A 20,206-nucleotide genomic window follows, 5' to 3' on the forward strand; every position below is an offset into this window, starting at 1 on the left:
TGGTGGCCCAAAAGAAACTGCGCAAAATTGGTGATATTCGATAATAAATTAATCAATCAAATTGTCATAAATTAATTAAATATATATAAGAGGAATTGCTTCCATAGTGCAAGCTGCAATAAAAACGTATAAAACGCATAAATGTGAAAAGAGTGGAATAAATTGCGCTCAACACTTAACACAACCAAAAAGTGCTTGTGTGCATAAATATGTGAATAAATGGTTATAAATAAATAAATATATACAAAATCCTAAATGTGAAAAGGTCCTTGGTAAATAAATAACAACAGTCTTTAAAGTGCCCAGTGCAATACAGATCTCTCAGCAATGACTGAATATCACTCCAACTTCAAGTGAGGGACCTCCACCTTAAGAAACTTTTCTCCACCCAGTGCTCGGGGTAAATACTTCTTACCAAAGCTGATGGACCCCTTAATTACAGGGGGTCTAAAACAGCGTAGATGGTCCACAAATGCCTCCAAGCTATCCTTCAGGTCCCTTGATATAAGACTCAGCTCGCATAAGGAACTCCAAGTATTTCAGGATATTTGTGGGGAGAAAGATAAGGAAACTCCGATAGTGTAGTATGTTCTGGTAATTAGGGTTTATTAATGAAATTGCACTTACTCAAAACATTAGATTCAAATGCCTTCATGCAGTAAATGCAGCATGGGTTCGGTGTACGGGACGCTCCTATGCTTCTGCGTATCACCAACCCGGAACTCCACGGTCTCACGTTCCCGACGCACGTTTCGTCAGACGCGCTGACGTCATCAGGGGATCATGTGACCGTACGTTTCCATTCACAATAAATAGAGGTATCTAGCTGACAACATCCAATCGCTGGCCGGCGGTTTCAGAACCGCCCATTCCTTTCGGGATGCTAGGTTCACTCCCATACCCGGAAGTGCTCCGCGGCCATTTCTTATTTGGGCAAATCGCCAGTGGTTTACTAAAACAAGCCCGAATAGACAATCGGCAGTATTATACTAATACAAAAAAGGAAAAAAGAGGGTCCGATTGCCATACTAAAGATTGAAGGAATAATTAAATGCCAATCAATGTATAACAAATTAAGGCGATGGGATGCTGTTTACAATAATGAATGTTGTATATAGATATAATACCCTCAATGCGATATTTAATACCATACTACATAAACTATATTTTAATAAAATCTTAAATAAAATTTATTGGTTTAAACATATCCCTAAAAAATATTAATGTGTAGTAAAAATTCATTAAAAATTGTTAAAAAATATATTTTATTCATATTAATATTAATAATGGTATGGAAAGATAAAGTGCACTATATATTCCTATAATTTATGAAATTGCTCAAAGGTATGTTTTTACAAGTATTTTATAAAGTATTTTTAAAATTACATTTTTTTAAAATTACATTTTTTTAAAATTACATTTTTTTAAAAATTGGAAATATAACAATTTAGGTCGATGTCAATATTCATACCTGACGGCTGTAAAGTCTGCATTTTGTAGATCCATTGGGTCTCGTTCATTGAGATCTTTTTAGTCATGTTTCCCCCTCTCCAATGACGATCTACTCTGTCAATACCACAGAAGGTCATCTGAGATGGATCCTTATTGTGATATAGACGGAAATGGTTGGAAAGGCTATGCTTGGGAAAGCCTCTCCTAACATTTCCTACATGCTCATTGATCCGGATAGAAAGCTCTCGTGTGGTCCTGCCTATATATTGTAGTCCACATGGACAACTTATCAAGTAAGTCACATGTGTAGATCTGCATGAAATGAGCTTTTTGATTGCAAATTGTTGTCCTGTGACTTTCGACTGGAAACTGGTAATTTTCCTAGGGTTTTTTCTTGTCATAAGGCAGGCATTGCACCTACCACAGGGAAAAAAACCCTTTACAGACCAGTGGCCCCCCCAACACCACAGATTGAAGCGGGGTGTTATATACCTTGTTCCATATATCCTGCGCTTCTCTAGAGTTTTTTGTCACAGGGTAATTTAAAAAATGACAGGCAGAGGAAGAGGCAGGCCCTTACGCAGGGGTGGTAGGGGTAGGGCAGGAGCAGTTGGCTGGAGCCAATGTGTGAGGTTTCAGAAGGTGCGTTTGATTACGTCAAAGGACGCACCAGACTTGGTTGAGTAGCTCACTCTGCCTTCCTCTTCTGCACTCTCCTCATCCTCTCTATCTGCACCCTCTTCACTCTCTACTGTGTGCACCCCCAAAGACACCACCACCAACACAACCACCACCATATTCCCTCTGCTTGAATCACTGGAATTATTTTCTGATCCATCACAAGACATTTGCGATGCGCAGCTATTTTTGGCATCGGATCAGGAAGAGGAGGTAGCAACAGCCGCTACTCTGCGGTCTGACGACAGTACCCAGATCAGCCCAAGGATGTTGGTCCCCACTGTTGCTGCCTACTCTGAGATCTCTAATGTTAGTGATGGGGAAGGTGACGTTGATAATGACGTGTCTATGATGAACGTCTCGTGGGTGCCCACAAGGGAGGAAGTGGAAGGGGAGTTCAGAGGGAGAGACAGACCAGCAGATAGGGAGGAGAAGCAGGCAGAACTTACATTGCACAGGAGGGACAAAGCAGACTGCAAATGTATCAGGAGCGAGCCATCAATCATGTACAGTCACATCTGGTGCTCCCAGGACGCCGGCAAATGGCTCCGCAGTGTGGGCTTTTTTTAATGTGTCAAAGATAAAAAGACAAGGCGCCTCTAAGTGCAGTAGGCTCTGAGTATTTATTAGGTTAAAAGCATAAAAGCACTCACATTTGGTAAGTATGACATGGGCATAGCAAAGATCTGTCTGGAGTCTTCCTATCCGCTGTGCTGAGTGGTTGCAATGGGGACATCCGGTGATCCGCTTCCTGTAGATGCGTCCTTTCGTCTGTGTCTCAGCCTGGTCGGCATGAGATTTCCTAAAGGCAGGGTGTGGACGCAGCGGCTGGTGTCCAATAGAGCGGGTGGTGGGTGGTTACATGTTTCGGAGCTCAGCTCCTTCGTCAGACCTCCCCTGCAACCACTCAGCACAGCGGATAGGAAGACTCCAGACAGATCTTTGCTATGCCCATGTCATACTTACCAAATGTGAGTGCTTTTATGCTTTTAACCTAATAAATACTCAGAGCCTACTGCACTTAGAGGTGCCTTGTCTTTTTATCTTTATCACTTTCAGAGCAGCTTCTCCTCTCCAGTGCTGCCGAAGTGCAGTGTCTCACCTAAAGCCTGCTGTATTCCACGGAAGCGCCCATACAACAAACCCTTTTTTTAATGTGTCTGCTGCTGACAATAGTGTTGCCATCTGCAGCCTTTGCAGTCAACGCATAAGTCGCGGTAAGCCCATCGCTCACCTAGGGAGGACTGCCTTAAGAAGGCACCTGGACTCCCATCACCAAGCCCAGTGGGAGCAATGCCGTCAGAACCCACAAAGCCACACTCCAGGCTCTCACCGTCCAGCCTCTTCTCCTTCTCCTGTCTCCTCACAATTGTCCTCCACTCCACATTCCATAATGCAGTCTTCACGCATTTCTGGAAAAAGGCAGGCTTCAGTGTCCCAAATGTTGGAGCGTAAAAAAATGATGACGCCGGATAACCCTCTTGCCCAACGTTTGACTGCTGGCTTGTTGGAACTGATAGCCCACCAACTACTGCCATATCAACTGGTGGACTCGGAGGCCTTTCGGAAATTTGTGGCCATTGGAACACCACAATGGATGGTCCCAGGCAGGAAATATTTATCGCAGAAGGGCATTCCAGAGCTGTATGGACATGTTCAGCAGCAAGTGAATGTATCTCTGGCACACAGTGTCGGTGCCAAGATACATCTGACCACAGACACATGGTCTAGCAAACATGGCCAGGGAAGGTATATAACTTTTACTGCCCACTGGGTGAACCTTCTGACGGCCGTCAAGCATGTAACCCATGGCACCCGTGTAGATTTGGATTGCATGCAGGCCAGCCTCTTTTTCTCCTCCTCCTACTCCATCCTCCCTCTCCTCCTCGGCTTACTCCTGCTTTTCCGCTGCTACCGTCTCTTCTGCTGCACCGCCCAAGATCCCCACAACCTATTCCACATGCCAGGTGAGACGTTGCCATGCTGTGCTGCGTCTGTTGTGCCTGGAAGCCAAGAGCCACACTGCTACTGCACTCCTCTCAGCTTTGCATTCACAGGCAGATCAGGGGCTGACACCGCTCAATTTGACAGTTGGAAAATTGGTGTGCGATAAGGGTGCCAATCTGCTGAGCACGCTGAAACAGGGCAAAATAACACATGTGCCTTGCATGGCACACGTCCTGAACTTGGTCATGCAGCAATTCATTGCCAAATACCCTGGGGTCCTGGATGTCTTGCAGCAGGCTAGGAAAATCTCGGGCCATTTCAGAAGATCTTACACAGCCATGGCTCTCCTTGCTGACATTCAGCAGCGACACAACCTGCCTGTCAGGCGTCTTATTTGTGACTGCCTACCCGATGGAACTCATGCTTGTATATGCTTGATAGGTTGCTCCATCAGAAACGTGCAGTTAACGACTACCTGTACGAACTCTGCGGCAGGACAGGTTCTAAGGCGCTTGGGTTTTTTCACCTCGCCAGTGGCTTCTCATGCGCATCGCATGCAGACTTCTGCGGCCTTTTGATGAGATCACCAAACTGGTCAGTCACGGAGAGGGCGCCATCAGTGACATCGTACCTTACGCCTTCTTTCTGGAGCGTGCATTGCGTTGTCCTTGATCAAGGCGTCGTGGAGCAGGAGCAGGAAGAGAAGGCAGTTGCAATGTTGGATGAATTCCCAGGGGGTGCTACTCCATCTGAGACAAGTCAACAACAGGAGTCTGAAGAGAAGTCAGAAGAGGATGGTGCTGGGGCAGATGAGGAGGAGCAAGAAGAGCATGCTTTAAACCTTTCTGGGATCCCTGGTGTTGTCCGTGGATGGGGGGAGGAGAACAAGGACGACATTATCCTGGATGATGAGCTGGAGGCAGGCCACTACACCGCTTCCAGTTTAGTGGGGATGGGGGCCTTCATGCTCCAGTGTTTTAAGGGGGACCCCCATATAAAAAGAATAAAGTGCAAGGACCAGTACTGGGTGGCAACGTAGTTGCGGGTAGCAATCTATCAGCGCCTGCAAGAAGAGGGCGGTTTGAAGATCTGTTGGTCACTTCAGATATGAAATCGTTCTTTCAGCCGACCATGGACAGCTGTACTCCGGATTCAGCACCAGGGAAAGCCTAGACCACCAGGTGTCCGACTACATCGGGTTAACAGCCGTTGTGGACGCTCTGAGGAGTGATGAACCCCTGGACTACTGGGTGGGCACGCTTGACCTCTGGCCAGAGCTTGCACAATTTGCAATGGAATTGTTGGCTTGCCCCCCATCCAGTGTCCTGTCCGAAAGGACATTCAGTGCAGCAGGGGGGATCGTGTCCGATAAGCGCACTCGCCTAGCTCATGACAGTGTTGACTACCTCACATTTATAAAAATGAATGAGGCATGGATCTCAGAGTAATACAACACATGTGACCAGTAGACCATGTTTGATTACAATTCCTCATGACAGGCCACAAATATCCCCCAGACTGCCATCAACCCACAACAATTCATGGTCCTTGTCTTCGGTAAATACAGCGGCATAAATGCATTTCATGTCCATTGAATGCCTAATTTTTGGGGCCTTTCATGTCCAACAATTATTTTTTCTGTCAATGCCTAATGTACCTCCAGTCACAGAATACAACGTTCTTAGTTGTCAGGTAAACTCATGTGGGCTCATTTTTGGGGCCTGTAATGGCTGACACTTACTTATTTATCCTGTGATATTTCTGTTATGACAGTGTCCTTGTGGTGGGACTATTTGTGCACAGATAGTTAGTATTTTGTGGCTTCAAATATGACCTAAAGGTTTTTAAAGTTCGCCTCCTATTAAAGTCAATGGGGCCCGCCGCGAACTTGCAGTTCGCGAACATTTGAGAAAGTTTGCGGCCAACGTTCATGAACCGCCCCGGCCGATGTTCGTCCATCTCTAATCCTCAATGCAAGAACCATGCTTTTTCTTCTGATGATATATTGGCTAAGGTGAAACAATGGCTGAGTGAAGATATGGAGGTGCAGGAGGTTCCTGCCAAAAAGACAAGTCCAGAACACTACTTTTATGAAGAGCAGCATGCTAAAAAAACAGACAAATGTCCAAAAATACGTCAATGAACAGAAGAGAATCTGCTTCATCCTCGTCTAATTGATCAGGACATTTTCAGTGTTTTATTGGGGCCTCATGCGGAGGATTCAATTTCTTCTGAATCTGCAATGATGAGCCTTGATGATGAACTTCATCTCTATTTGAAAGATGCCGTAATTGACAGAAGAAGTCATCCTCTTCAGTGGTGGAGAGAAAATGAGGCACGCTACAAAACACTTGCTTCCCATGCTAGAAGATACCTCTCTCTCTCTCTCTCTCTCTCTGCTCCTCTGTCTTCCATTCCTCCTGAGCATGTTTACGAAGTTGCAGCATTGTTTGAACAAAACAGAAGACCTTTAACTGGTAACCATGGACATGCTGAAATGTTCTGCTTTCTGCATTATAATATTGTTTTACTTACCTAGGAGTATTGAAAATAGTAGTGTCCACTCCACTCCACTCCAATCCACTGTTTAGCTGTTGCCTACCTTTTTTTCTAGCAGTTTTGCACTGACTGCTGTAGTTGCAGTGAGTTCCCTACTGCAGAGGTAGTCCACTGACTCCAATCCAATCCACTGTCTAGCTGTTGCCTAGCTTTTTTCTAGCAGTTTTGCACTGACTGCTGTAGTTGCAGTGAGTTCCCTACTGCAGAGGTAGTCCACTGACTCCAATCCAATCCACTGTCTAGCTGTTGCCTAGCTTTTTTCTAGTAGTTTTGCACTGACTGCTGTCATTTCTGTAAGTGCCCTACTGCAGAGGTAGTCCACTGACTCTAATCCAATCCAGTCTATCTAGCTGTTGGCTTGATTTTTTTTCTAGCAGTATTGCACTGACTGCAGAAGTTGCAGTGAGTGCCATACTGCAGACAGAAGTAGTCCTCCACTGACTCTAGTCCAATCCATTGTGACATGTGTAGCTGTTGCCTTGCTCTTTTTATAGCAGTTTTGCACTGGCTGCACTGCATTAGTTGCAGTCAGTGCCATACTGCAGAGGTAGTCCTCCTTCACTGACTCCAGTCCATCCAATCCACTGTGTATGTGGTGTATATTGTGTAGCTGTTGTTGTTGCCTACCTCTTTTTCTAGCAGTTTTGCACTGACTGCACTGCACTGCATTAGTTGCAGTCAGTGCCTTACTGCAGAGGTAGTCCTCTTCCATTGACTCCAGTCCATCCAATCCACTGTGTATGTGTATTTTGTGTAGCTGTTGTTGGTACCTAGCTGTTGTTGCAGTAGTGGACTTAACATATTGCAGTGTGTAAGTCCACTACTGCAGCACTTTATTATGCATTAATGCACAATCAGATGATATGAAATGCAAAGAAAATGTCCCTGCAATGGAAGTTTTCATATCAGTTTTTATGCAGTTAAGGTGTGAAGAACGAGCACTTAATGTTAAAAATGTTAATAAATAAATATTAACATGTTTATTAACCACTTGCCGACCAGGCAAAGTGACGTACTGGTATATCACTAGCCTCTGGCGCGCACGCCCGGTCCCACCGATGACTCGATTGTGTTCAGAACCGATCAGTCATCAGGTCCAGGCCAATCATTTTTGGCCTGGACCTGTAGATCGGTTCTGCTCAATCAGATTACACTCTGAGCCTGTGAAATGTAAACACAGGCTCAGAAAAGATGTGCCCTCCCCTCCCATCATCCTTTTTGGATCCAACGTGAGAGGAGAGCACATCTAACTGTAAGTACTGCATCAAGCACACACTTCTACATTTAGATAGGCACATTTAACCCCCGATCACCCCTACACCCCCTGTCACAACACACACTGTATATAGCATATAGCATTTTCCTATATACCTGTATAAGTGTGATTTGTGAACAGGTGTAGCGCTTGCGACCCCCCCTTTATCACTAAAAATACCCGACACCCCCCAATAAATATTTAACCCCCTGATCCCCCTGATCCCCCCCTGATCACCCCCAGTTAACCCCTACCCCCCTGTCACATTCAACACTAATACAAACGTAATATACTGTATTTCTGTATTTTGTATTAGTGTGATTGTGACTTGACTTAGCGCTAGCGACTTCGTTTCTCTCCCAAAGGAGGTTTAGGGTCCCCGCCACCCCCCCCATAAAAATGTAACCCCCTGATCCCCCCCTGATCACCCCTACACCCCCTGACACAACACACACTGTATACAGTATATAGCATTTTCCTATATACCCGTATAAGTGTGACTAGGTTTAGCACTTGCCAACGTTCTTTTTATCCTTTAGGATACCCGCCACCCCCTCCCAATAAAGATTTAACCCCCTGATCCCCCCCTGATCACATCCAGTTAACCCCTTCCCCCCTGTCACATTGCACACTAATACACACGTAATATACTGTTTTTACTGTATTTTGTATTAGTGTGATTGTGACTTGAGGTTGCGCTAGCGACTTAGTTTCTGTCCCAAAGGAGGTTTAGGGTCCCCGCCACCCCCCCCCCAATAAAGATTTGATCCCCTGATCCCCCCCTGATCCCTTCCAGTTAACCCCTTCCGTGCCCTGTCACAGTGTCACTTTTATAATGTACAGTTTTTTTTCTGATCACTATTATTAGTGACACAAGTGACATTAGCTAGTATTAGTGTCAGTCTAAAAAAGCGCAGATCCCGGCGCACAGTTAGAAATTACCCCTTGATTACCACACACACACAAACACACACACATACGCACACATACACTTCCATTACTAGTATAGTGTTTGAACAGATCAATATCTGATCTGATCAGAACTATACTAGCATCCCCATAGTTTAGGGCTCCCAAAACGCGGTGTTTGCACAGTCAGCACTGATTCCTGCCAGCGCCTGCGTTTAACCCTTTCACCCAGGCAAGTGTAGTAATCAATAGATTACTGTCACTTCCAAAAAAACACAACACACAAAACCGCTGTGTTAGCAGTCAGGCCTGATCCCTGCTAGCATTAGCAGTTTTTTTGGTAGCACTTGAAATAGTCCTTGACAACCAGGGGCTTTTATTACCTGTGAGTCACACTACTGTACCGGTAAATTTAGTTACCAAAATGACCAAACGTTGGTACAGTGGTGAAAAGGCTTATAGTATCCTGGCCGTGTCAGATGATAGCGATGGGGAAGCTACACTGGCAGAATCAGGGTCAGAAAACGAACCAGATGACAGCAGCGGCTCCCTGACAGATAGCTCCGACGACAGATGGGCCCCTGTTAGACCCAGGCCTACCCGACCCCATTCTGGAGTTGTTGGGATGCAGGAATCGCAGGGTGCTCGTATGGAGCAGAGTGTGGTTACTAGTGCCGCTCATCCTTCTGGCGACCTGGCAAGCGCCAGCGGCCTAGTACACCCTGGACCTAGTACAACCAGCACTGCAGTATCACTTGGTGACATGGCGAGTCCCATAAGTGCAGTTGAAGCTGGTTCGGTGGCTAGCACGAGTAGTGGCCCGCAGCCAACGTGTATTTGAAGACAGGCCCGTAGAGCCCATAGTGCCCTCCCTGATGCGCTGGAATATCCCAATTGGCAACCCACTGATTCTACAGCGCCAGTACTTCCCCCATTCACTGCCCAACCTGGAATCCATGTGGAGACAGCTGGTTTTACGCCCCTGAACTTTTTTGAGCTGTTCTTCACGGAAGATCTTTACAGATCTATTGTGGATCAATCAAATTTATATGCACAACAATTCATCGCCGCCAACCCAAATTCGCCCCTTGCCAGACCATTCGGCTGGAAACCTCTAACGGTTTCAGATTTTAAAATCTTTCTGGGCCTTTCCCTCCACATGGGCATAACTAAACGAGTGAATTGCGGCTATATTGGTCCACTAGCCCAGTTCACCATATGCGCATGTACTCTGCCTCCATGTCCAGGGCGAGATATGAGCAAATTCTGATATTTACGCATTTCAGCGACAATGAAATCTGTCATCCTCGGGGAGACCCTGAATGTGATCGGCTCCACAAAATTCGGCCCCTCATAGACCACTTCAATCAGCGGTTTTCAGCCTTGTTTACCCCCGAACAAGTTGTCTGCGTTGACGAGTCCCTGATTAAATTTACTGGCCGCCTTGCTATGAAACAGTACCTCCCCAGCAAGCGTGCCAAGTACGGGGTCAAGCTGTATAAACTGTGTGACAGTGCCACAGGTTATACAGTTAGTTTCCGGGTCTATGAGGGAAAAGATAGCTGTGTGGAGCCTCCGAACTACCCAGACTACATAGGGAGCAGCAGGAAGATTGGTTGGGACTTGGTGTCACCCTTATCCGGAAAGGGGTACCATTTGTACGTGGAAAACTTTTACACAAGCGTGCCACTATTTAGTCATCTTTCTGAATTACAAATTGGCGCATGTGGCACCGTGCGACCTAATCGCCGGGGCTTCCTCCAACGGCTTGTAAATTCCCGTCTTAGTCAGGGGGGTGAGAGCCTGCTTGAAAAAGGACAAATTGCTTGCAGTGAAGTGGAGGGATACACGGGATGTTTATGTTCTGTCCTCCCTTCACGCAGACACGACAATCCAAATTACTACGGCAACTGGCGTTATGGAAAAACCCCTCTGTGTCCACGAATATAACCTTAATATGGGAGGGGTGGACCTTAACGACCAGCTTTTGGCGCCTTATTTAGTTGCCCGTAAAGCCAGACGCTGGTAAAAAAAGTGTCTGTTTACCTTTACCAATTAGCTATGCTGAACGCCTTTGTCCTATACAGGGCGTCAGGACAAACTGGATCCTTCCGGGAATTCCAGGAAGCGATCATCCTTGCCTAAGTGTACCCAGGAGGCATGCCTGCCCAACTTCCCCTTCCAGATGCAGTGAGCCGGCTGCATGAGAGACATTTTCCATATGTCCTCCCGAGTACCCCTACCCAAAGACAACCCTAAAGACGACGTCGTGTCTGTAGCAGGCGCGGATTTAGGTGTGACACCCGCTATTATTGTCCCAAATGTCCTGACCAACCTGGTCTCTGCATCGGGGAATATTTCGAGCGCTACCATACAATAGTGGAGTTTTAGTGTAGGGTACAGCACGACACAATGTAGGGCACACAAACACAGGGTCTCGAAAGATGATGGATGTTCATCGACATTTTGAGAGACCCAAGCTGGAAAATCGCAGTCGCAAATCGAGGCACAACAGTTAGAAAGAAAAATAAAAGGATCCAAAAACTGTTGTTGTGTCAGTCATTTTATATGTTCTTCTACTCTTCCTACTGTACATTTACTGTACTTTGTTTGTTTTTCATTCTTTTGTGACCTGTTTCTCTTGCAGGTACTCGTTGGCTGCCACATTGATTTTATATATTCTGACACAAACAGCGTTTGCGCTCAGCATATATGGATACCTTTGCTGGCAGCAGCTGTGGTGATTTTCTGATTTCAGCACTGCAGCTAAAATCCTATTTTGGCATACATGGAATAGTGTCGTGTATACCCATCATTAAATTAAGTGGGTGGATATTTGGGCGGTTAATGGTGGGTAATACTACACATTATTCCTGTGCTGATTTCTGATAGGTTCTCTTTTTTTTCGTTCAGCCCACAGGCTGCATGAAAAAAAGAAAAACCTACACTATATGCCAAACAAGGACCAGCAATGTACTGGTACGTTTCTGGACTTTGAGTAGTTATACCAGGATAATGCCTGCAGATTTAGGCATCATCTTGGCATAGTTTTTTACAGCCAGCGGTCGGCTTACAAAGCAATCCTAGCAGGTAATTGGCCGCTAGACTGCTTTTACATGCAGTGGGAGGGGACTCCCCCCCCCCCACCGCCGCCTTCCGCAGCCTTCCGTGGTTTTTCTCTGTCTCTCCTGTCCCACTGGTTAACCCGAGAGTGCAGCCGGTGGTTTAATTATCTAACCATAGAGTTAATTGGAGATGAGAATGGCTCCAATCATCTCTATGGCCTAAGATCCCGGAAGCTACGAGCATTTCATGATTTCTGTTTCGCCAGAAATAAACAGGGCCATTGGGAAATTGGGAAAGTATTTTATCACACCAATTTTGGTGTGGTCAGATGCGTTAAGGTCAGAGGAGAGATCTAGAGTCTAAATGACCCCAATTTTTTTTTTAAAAAAGAGTACCTGTCACTACAGATTGCTATCATAGGGGATATTTAAATTCACTGTGATAACAATAAAAAGGATTTAAAAAAAAATGAAAGTAAAGGTGTCAAAATAACATAAAAAAGCAAAAAAAAAAAAATCAAGCCCCCCCGTCCCCCCGTGCTTGCGAGCAATGGCGCACGCAAGCCTTGGTCTAGTGTCATATGTAAACCGCAATTGCAGCATGCATGTGAGGTATCGCCACGAACGCCAGGTTGAGTGCAGTAATTCTTGCAGTAGACCTCCTCTGTGAGTCTAAAGTGGTGACCTGTAAAGACTTTTAAAGGTTTTTAAAAATGTACGTACTTTGTTGCCGCTGCACATGTCATGTTTTGTATGTATGTACTCGGCATAAGATCATATTTTAAATTTTATTAAACAAATTGGAATTATATAGTGTATTTGTGCAATAAATTAAAAAAAAAATTATTTTTTTTCGCAGAAATTGTGTTTGGAAAATCTGTGCGCAAATACCGTGTGACAAAGAATTTTGCAACATCCACCATTTTATTCTATAGGGCCTCTGCTTTAAATAAATATATAATGTTTTGGGGTTCAAAGTCATTTTCTAGTAAAAAAAATATATTTTTTCATGTAAACAAAAAGTCACAGAAAAGGCTTGGTTTTCAAGTGGTTAGAAGAGTGGGTGATGTGTGGATAAGATTGAGCATAAAATGCTGGGACAGTTCAAACACCCCCCAAATGACCCCTTTTTGAAAAGTAGACACCCAAAGCTATTTGCTGAGAGGCATGGTGAGTCCATGGAATATTTTATATTTTGCCACAAGTGTCGGGAAAATTATTATTTATTTATTTTTTTTTGTTGTTTTTTACAGAAAGTTGTCACTAAATGATATATTGCTCACACATGCCATGGCAATACAGTATGTGAAATGACACCCCAAAATACATTCTGTTGCTTCTCCTGAGTACAGGGATACCACATGTGTGAGACTTTTTGGGACCCTAGCTGTGTATGTGACCCCGAAATCCAATCCCCATCTTCAGGTTTTCTAATGGCGTAAATTGCGGATTTTACCACTGCACTACCTGTCACAGTTTCAGAGGCCCTGAAATTTCAAGATAGCACAACCCCCCCCCCCCCTAAATTACCCCATTTTGCAAAGTAGACACTCCAAGCTATTTTCTGAGAGGCATGGTGAGTCCATGGAATATTTTATATTTTGCCACAAGTGTCTGGAAAATTATTATTTCTTTTTTTGTTGTTGTTTTTTTTACACAACGTTGACACTAAAAGATAAATTTCTCACACATGACATGGGTATATGTGGAATGACACCCCAAAATACATTCTGCCGCTTCTCCTGAGAATGGGGATGCCCCATGTGTGAGACTTTTTGGCAGCCTAGCTGTGTACGTGACCCCGAAAACCAATCCCCATCTTCATGTCATGGACTTCAAAAGTGTGATAGGTAGTAAGTAGGGTTGAGCGAACACGGACTGTATTATTCGTGTTCGTACCGAATAATTGGATTTTTGTTACCCGAACACGGACCCGAAAACTTTACTGTATATTCGGGTAAAAATCCGTGTTCGGTCATTTTATTTCCAGGTTTTGTATGCATTGGCGCGCTTTTCATGGCAGCTTTCAACAGCCAATCAACAAGCGTTTAACTGGTGTGCCTTAAGCCATCCCAGCCATGCCTACAAATGTATTAGTAGCTGTGATTGGCCATCTGAAGCATGTGACCAAGTCTTTATAAGTTCGAGCCAGCGCCGCTGCGTCATTCTGCTGTGTTAGTTCAGGGACAGAGCACACATCATACGTGCTGGCTGCTGATTAGGGACAGACAGGCAAAAACCATTTGTGTCCGGATAGAATTAGGGGACAGGTCGGAGTGTGTTAGGCAGGGCGAGTTGTAGGGCATTTTAGGGCGAGGCTGCTGATTTTTAGGGTCAGTGTTCTACAACCGATATTGCTGTGTGGGAGGGGGGGGGGTTTGCAGTGACCGATCTTATCGATCCTTTTAGGGAGAGGCTGGAGATAGGCAGGTGTCAGTGGTCCACATCGATTTTGCTGTGTGTGGGGTGCAGTGAACACAATCTTTTTTGCCCACTGAGGAGGAGGGAGAAAAGTCTTTTTCTATCAGTCACTGTGTGTAGCGTTTTTCCGACCTTCAGTGCTGTGCTGTGCTGTGCTGACTGTGATCATACACTGCTGTGTTCAGTGTTCACATCATGTGCTATTATTGAGAGATTTCAAAAGGTATACACTTTTTTCTATTCCACTATTCAATATACACCCTTGGGTTAAAAAAATTAAATTGTGGCATAGTCTGTACTAATCTAGTTAAAAATTACAAACTTAAAAAGGGGAATTTTTTTTTCCCCCTCTATAGCCTGCAGCAGAGCTGGTCCACATCGATTTTGCTGTGTGTGGGGTGCAGTGAAAACAATCTTTTTGCCCACTGAGGAGGAGGGAGAAAAGTATTTTTCTATCAGTCACTGTGTGCAGCATTTTTCCTTCAGTGCTGCTCTGCTGACTGTGCTAATACACCGCTGTGTGTGTTCACATTGTGCTATTATTGAGTGGTTTCAAAAATCATACACTTTTTTCTATTCCACTATTCAATATACAGCCTTGGGTTAAAAAAATTAAATTGTGGCATAGTCTGTACTAATCTAGTTAAAAATTACACTTAAAAGGGGAATTTTTTTTTTCCCTCCCATAGCCTGCAGCAGAGCTGAATGATATAAGACACTGCTGTTCACATGTGCTATTGAGAAATCACACCAATTTAATATCATATTTTCTATTCTGCTATTCAATAAAAACCTTTGGGTATAAACAATTAAATTGCGGGATATTCTGTGTTGGTACGTGTGAGATACACCTTTCCAATTTTTGGGGTTCATCTCATACTTCTGAAGATTTGAGGGTGCTGCCTGTTCCATACTCCTCCTACTCCTCATCCTGCCTTTGGGGGTACAAAAAATAGTAATTTGGGCCTAGTCTGGTTCTGTACGTGTGAGATACATACACTTTTTTTGATAATATTTTCTATTCCGCTATTCAATAAAAACATTTGGGTATAAACAATTAAATTGTGGGATTGTCTGTGTTGGTACGTGTGAGATACACCTTTCCAATTTTTGGGGTGCATCTCATACTTCTTAGGATTTGAGGGTGCTGCCTGTTCCGAACTCCTCCTACTCCTCATCCTGCCTTTGGGGGTACAAAAAATAGTAATTGGGGCCTAGTCTGGTTCTGTACATGTGAGATACATACACTTTTTTTGATAATATTTTCTATTCCGCTATTCAATAAAAACCTTTGGGTATAAACAATTAAATTGCGGGATAGTCTGTGTTGGTACGTGTGAGATACACCTTTCCAATTTTTGGGGTGCATCTCATACTTCCGAGGATTTGAGGGTGCTGCCTGTACCGAACTCCTCCTACTCCTCATCCTGCCTTTGGGGGTACAAAAAATAGTAATTGGGGCCTAGTCTGGTTCTGTACGTGTGAGATACATACACTTTTTTTGATAATATTTTCTATTCCGCTATTCAATCAAAACCCTTGGGTATAAACAATTAAATTGCGGGATAGTCTGTGTCGGTACGTGTGAGATACACCTTTCCAATTTTTGGGGCACATCTCATACTGCCGAGGATTTGAGGGTGCTTCAGTCTGCCTCCTGCCTGTTCCGAACTCCTCCTACTCCTCATCCTGCCTTTAGGGTACAAAAAAATTGTAATCGGGGCCTAGTTTGTGTTTGTACGTGTGAGATACACCATTTTGTAAAATTTGTCCTATTCTGCTATTCAATATACACCCTGTTTGAGTGTAAAAAATTAAATTGCGGGATAGTCTGTATCGGTACATGTGAGATACACCTTTTTAAATTTGTTTGGCGCATCTCCTGCTACCGCCGAGGATTGCAGGGCGCTTCGGTTTGCCTCCTGTTCCCAACTCCTCCTACTCCTCTTCCTCATCCTGCCTTTAGGGTACAAAAAATTGTAATCGGGGCCTAGTCTGTGTTTGTACGTGTGAGATACACCGCATTATAAAATTTTTCCTACTCCGCTATTCAATATACACCCTTTTGGAGTGTAAAAAATTAAATTAGGGCATAGTCTGTATCGGTACGTGTGAGATACACCTTTTAAATTTATTTGGCGCATCTCCTTCCACCGCCAAGGGCGCTTCAGTTTGCCTCCTGTTCCCAACTCCTCCTACTCCTCTTCCTCATTCTCCCTTTAGGGTACAAAAAATTGTAATCGGGGCCTAGTCTGTGTTTGTACGTGTGAGATACACCGTTTTTTATCCTTTTTCCTATTCCGCTATTCAATATACACCCTTTTGGGGTAAAAAACATTAAATTGCGGTATAGTTTGCATATTTGACTGTGAGATACACCCGTGCAATACTGTTGTTGTTTTGTTCCGCTATTCAATAAACACCTTTCTAGGGCAAGATCTTAAATTACAGAAATATGAGGAGACCGTCAAATAGGGGCCGTGGCCTGGGTCGTGGTGCTGCTGGTAGAGCTCCTGTTGCAAGGAGAGGATGTGGTCGATCTGTGCCAGCTACACGCACAGGTGAAACACCTTCCTCAAGTGTTAGTAGGCGACAGAACCTGCATCAGTATTTGGTAGGGCATCATAAGCCTCTAGAAGTGATGATGCCAGAACACGTAGAGGCGATAGTAGATTGGTTTGCTGCTGACAGTGCCTCCAGTTCCTTCACATTGTCTCCCACCCAGTCTACTGCAGAAAGGTCAGAGTTGGCACCTGCAGCCGATGTCCAACCGTCTTTCACCTCACCCCCTTGCAAATCAGGCAAGCAGTCTGAGCCCCGAGTACAGCAGTCTCTTCTTCTTTTTGAGGACTCTGTCAGCAGGGTTTCCCAGGGCCATCCACCTAGCCCTGCCCCAGAAGTGGAAGAGATTGAGAGCAGCGATGCCCAACCACTTATTTCTCAAGATGAGTACATGCAAGGTCCATCGCAGCACGTCTCCGATGATGACGAAACGCATTTGCCAACTGCTGCGGCGTTCAGAATTGTGGAGACCGACAAGGAGGGCAGGTGAAGACTGGGTGGAAGATGATGTGGAGGACGATGAGGTCCTCGACCTCACATGGAATGAAGGTCATGCAGGTGACCTGAGTAGTTTGGAGGAAGAGGCGGTGGTCGCATAGAGCCACCAGCACAGCAGAAGAGGGAGCAGGGTGCAGAAGCGGAGTGGCCATGCCCTAGACACTACGCCTGCTACTGCCAAATGCAGCAAGGGAACGAGCGCAACAAAGCCAGCTCAAAGGAGTTCTCTAGCGTGGAAGTTCTTTAGAAAATGTGCTGATGACAGGACACGAGTGGTTTGCACCCTGTGCAATCAGAGCCTGAAGCGAGGCATAAACCTTCTCAACCTGAGCACAACCTGCATGATGAGGCATCTAAGTGCAAAGCACGAGCTGCAGTGGAGTAGACACCTTGAAAACCAAGAAACATCTCTGGCTCATCCTGCTTCCTCTTCTGCTGCAGTCTCGGCTGCTCCAGCCACATCTGTAGTGATACCGGCACCTGCCACCCCACAAACAGACGATCTGTCAGCAACACCACCACCTGGGTCACCAACCATCTCCACAATGTCCCGTGGAAGCGTTCAGCTTTCCATCTCCCAAACACTTGAGAGGAAGAGGAAGTATCCCCCTACCCACCCGCGATCCCTGGCCCTGAATGCCAGCATTTCAAAATTCTTGGCCTTTGAAATGCTGTCATTCCGTCTGGTGGAGACGCACAGTTTTAAAAACCTTATGTCGGTGGCTGTCTCACAGTACGTCGTGCCCAGCCGCCACTACTTTTCCAGGCAAGCCATCCCTTCCCTGCACAACCAAGTGGGGGAAAAAATCAGGTGTGCACTGCGCAACGCCATCTGTTCCAAGGTCCACCTAACTACCGATACGTGGACCAGTAAGCACGGTCAGGGGCGTTATATCTCCCTAACGGCACACTGGGTAAATGCAGTGGCGGATGGGCCTGAGGCGGATAGCAATTTGGCGCATGTCCTTCCACCACCAAGGATTGCAGGGCGCTTCAGTTTGCCTCCTGTTCCTAACTCCTCCTACTCCGATTCCTCATCCTCTACCGCCTCCTCATCCGGACAGCGTAACACCTTCACCACCAACTTCTGCACGGCCAGGGGTAAACAACAGCAGGCAGTTTTAAAACTTGCCTGTTTGGGGGAAAAACCACACACCACGCAGGAGTTGTGGAGGAGCATGGAACAGCAGACAAATGAGTGGTTGCTGCCAGTGAGCCTCAAGCCCGGCCTGGTGGTGTGTGATAACGGGCGAAATCTCATAGCAGTTCTGGGCCTAGCCGGTTTGACGCACATCCCTTGACTGGCGCATGTGCTGAATTTGGTGGTGCAGAGGTTCCTTAAAAACGACCCCGATATGTCAGAGCTGCTGCAGAAAGTGCGGGCCGTCTGTGTGCACTTTCGGCGTTCTCACCCTGCTGCTGCTCGCCTGTCAGCGCTGCAGCGTAACTTCGGCCTTCCCGCTCACCGCCTCATATGTGACGTGCCCACAAGGTGGAACTCCACCTTGCACATGCTGGAAAGACTGTGCGAGCAGCAGCAGGCCATAGTGGAGTTTCAGCCTCAGCACGCACGCGTGAGTCGCTCTCCGGAACAGGACCACTTCACCACCAATAACTAGGCCTCCATGCGAGACCTGTGTGCTTTGTTGCGCTGTTTTGAGTACTCCACCAACATGGCCAGTGCCGATGACGCCGTTGTCAGCTTAACTATCCCACTTCTATGCCTCCTTGAAAAAACAATTCGGGCGATGATGGAAGAGGATGTGGCACAGGATGAGGAGGAGGAGGAGGATAAAGACGTAACATTTCCAAGGCTTTCAGGGCAGTCATTCACAAGGGGCTCCGAGGGTGGGTTCCTGCACACACAAAAGCCAGGGCCACAATTGTCCAGCAGGGGCACAGTTCTGGAGGATGAGGAGGATGAGGAGGAGGAGCTGGAGGAGGAGATGGAACCATGTTCACAGCACGGTGGCACCCAGGCCAGCTCATGGACATCATTGGTGCGTGGCTGGGGGGATACAAAGGACACAGACGATACACCTCCCACAGAGGACAGCCTTTCGTTGCCTCTGGGCAGCCTGGCACACATGAGCGATTACATGCTGCAGTGTCTCCACAATGACAGCCGAGTTGCCCACATTCTAACTTGTGCTGATTACTGGGTGGCCACGCTGCTGGATCCCCGTTACAAGGACGACGTACCGTCCTTAATTCACTCACTGGAGCGCGATCGCAAGATGCGTGAGTACAAGCGCACGCTGGTAGACGCGATGCTGCTGGCATTCCCACCTGACAGCGGGGCCACAGTGGAAGCACAAGGCAGAGGAGAAGGAGGAGGAGAAGGAGGAAGAGGAAGAGGTCGCCAACGCAACCAGGGCACCGCCAGCACCTCAGAAGGCAGGGTTAGCATGGCCGAAATGTGGAAAAGCTTTGTCAGCACGCCACAACAAACAGCAGCACCAGCAGCTCATATGGAACGTCTTAGCAGGAGGCAGCATTTCACCAACATGGTGGAGTAGTATGTGTGCACACGCCTACATGTAATGAATGACGGGTCTGCCCCCTTCAACTTCTGGGTCTCCAAATTGGGCACATGGCCTGAGATTGCCCTTTTCGCCTTGGAGGTGCTGGCGTGCCCTGCAGCCAGTGTATTATCTGAACGGGTATTTAGCACGGCTGGGGGCGTTATCACAGACAAGCGAAGCCGCCTGTCCAGAGACAATGTGGACAAGCTCACGTTCATTAAAATGAACCAGGCATGGATCCCACGGGACTTTTCTGTACCTTGTGCAGAATAGCGATGGATACCGACCTTACCCAGCCATTGTTCTATTTTTGCTCTTTCTCACTCTTTTAGGGT

General features: G+C 46.1%; 1 protein-coding gene across 4 annotated transcripts in view; it reads left to right on the forward strand.

The window, feature by feature from the left end:
- LOC309553574 (A.superbus venom factor 1-like) overlaps positions 1–20,206 on the forward strand; it is a 1,719,715-nt gene that overhangs the window by 944,255 nt on the left and 755,254 nt on the right. The window lies entirely within an intron of this gene.

This window comes from Pelophylax lessonae (assembly GCF_965119305.1).
Source record: "Pelophylax lessonae genome assembly, chromosome: 4".
NCBI classification, from domain to species: domain Eukaryota; kingdom Metazoa; phylum Chordata; class Amphibia; order Anura; family Ranidae; genus Pelophylax; species Pelophylax lessonae.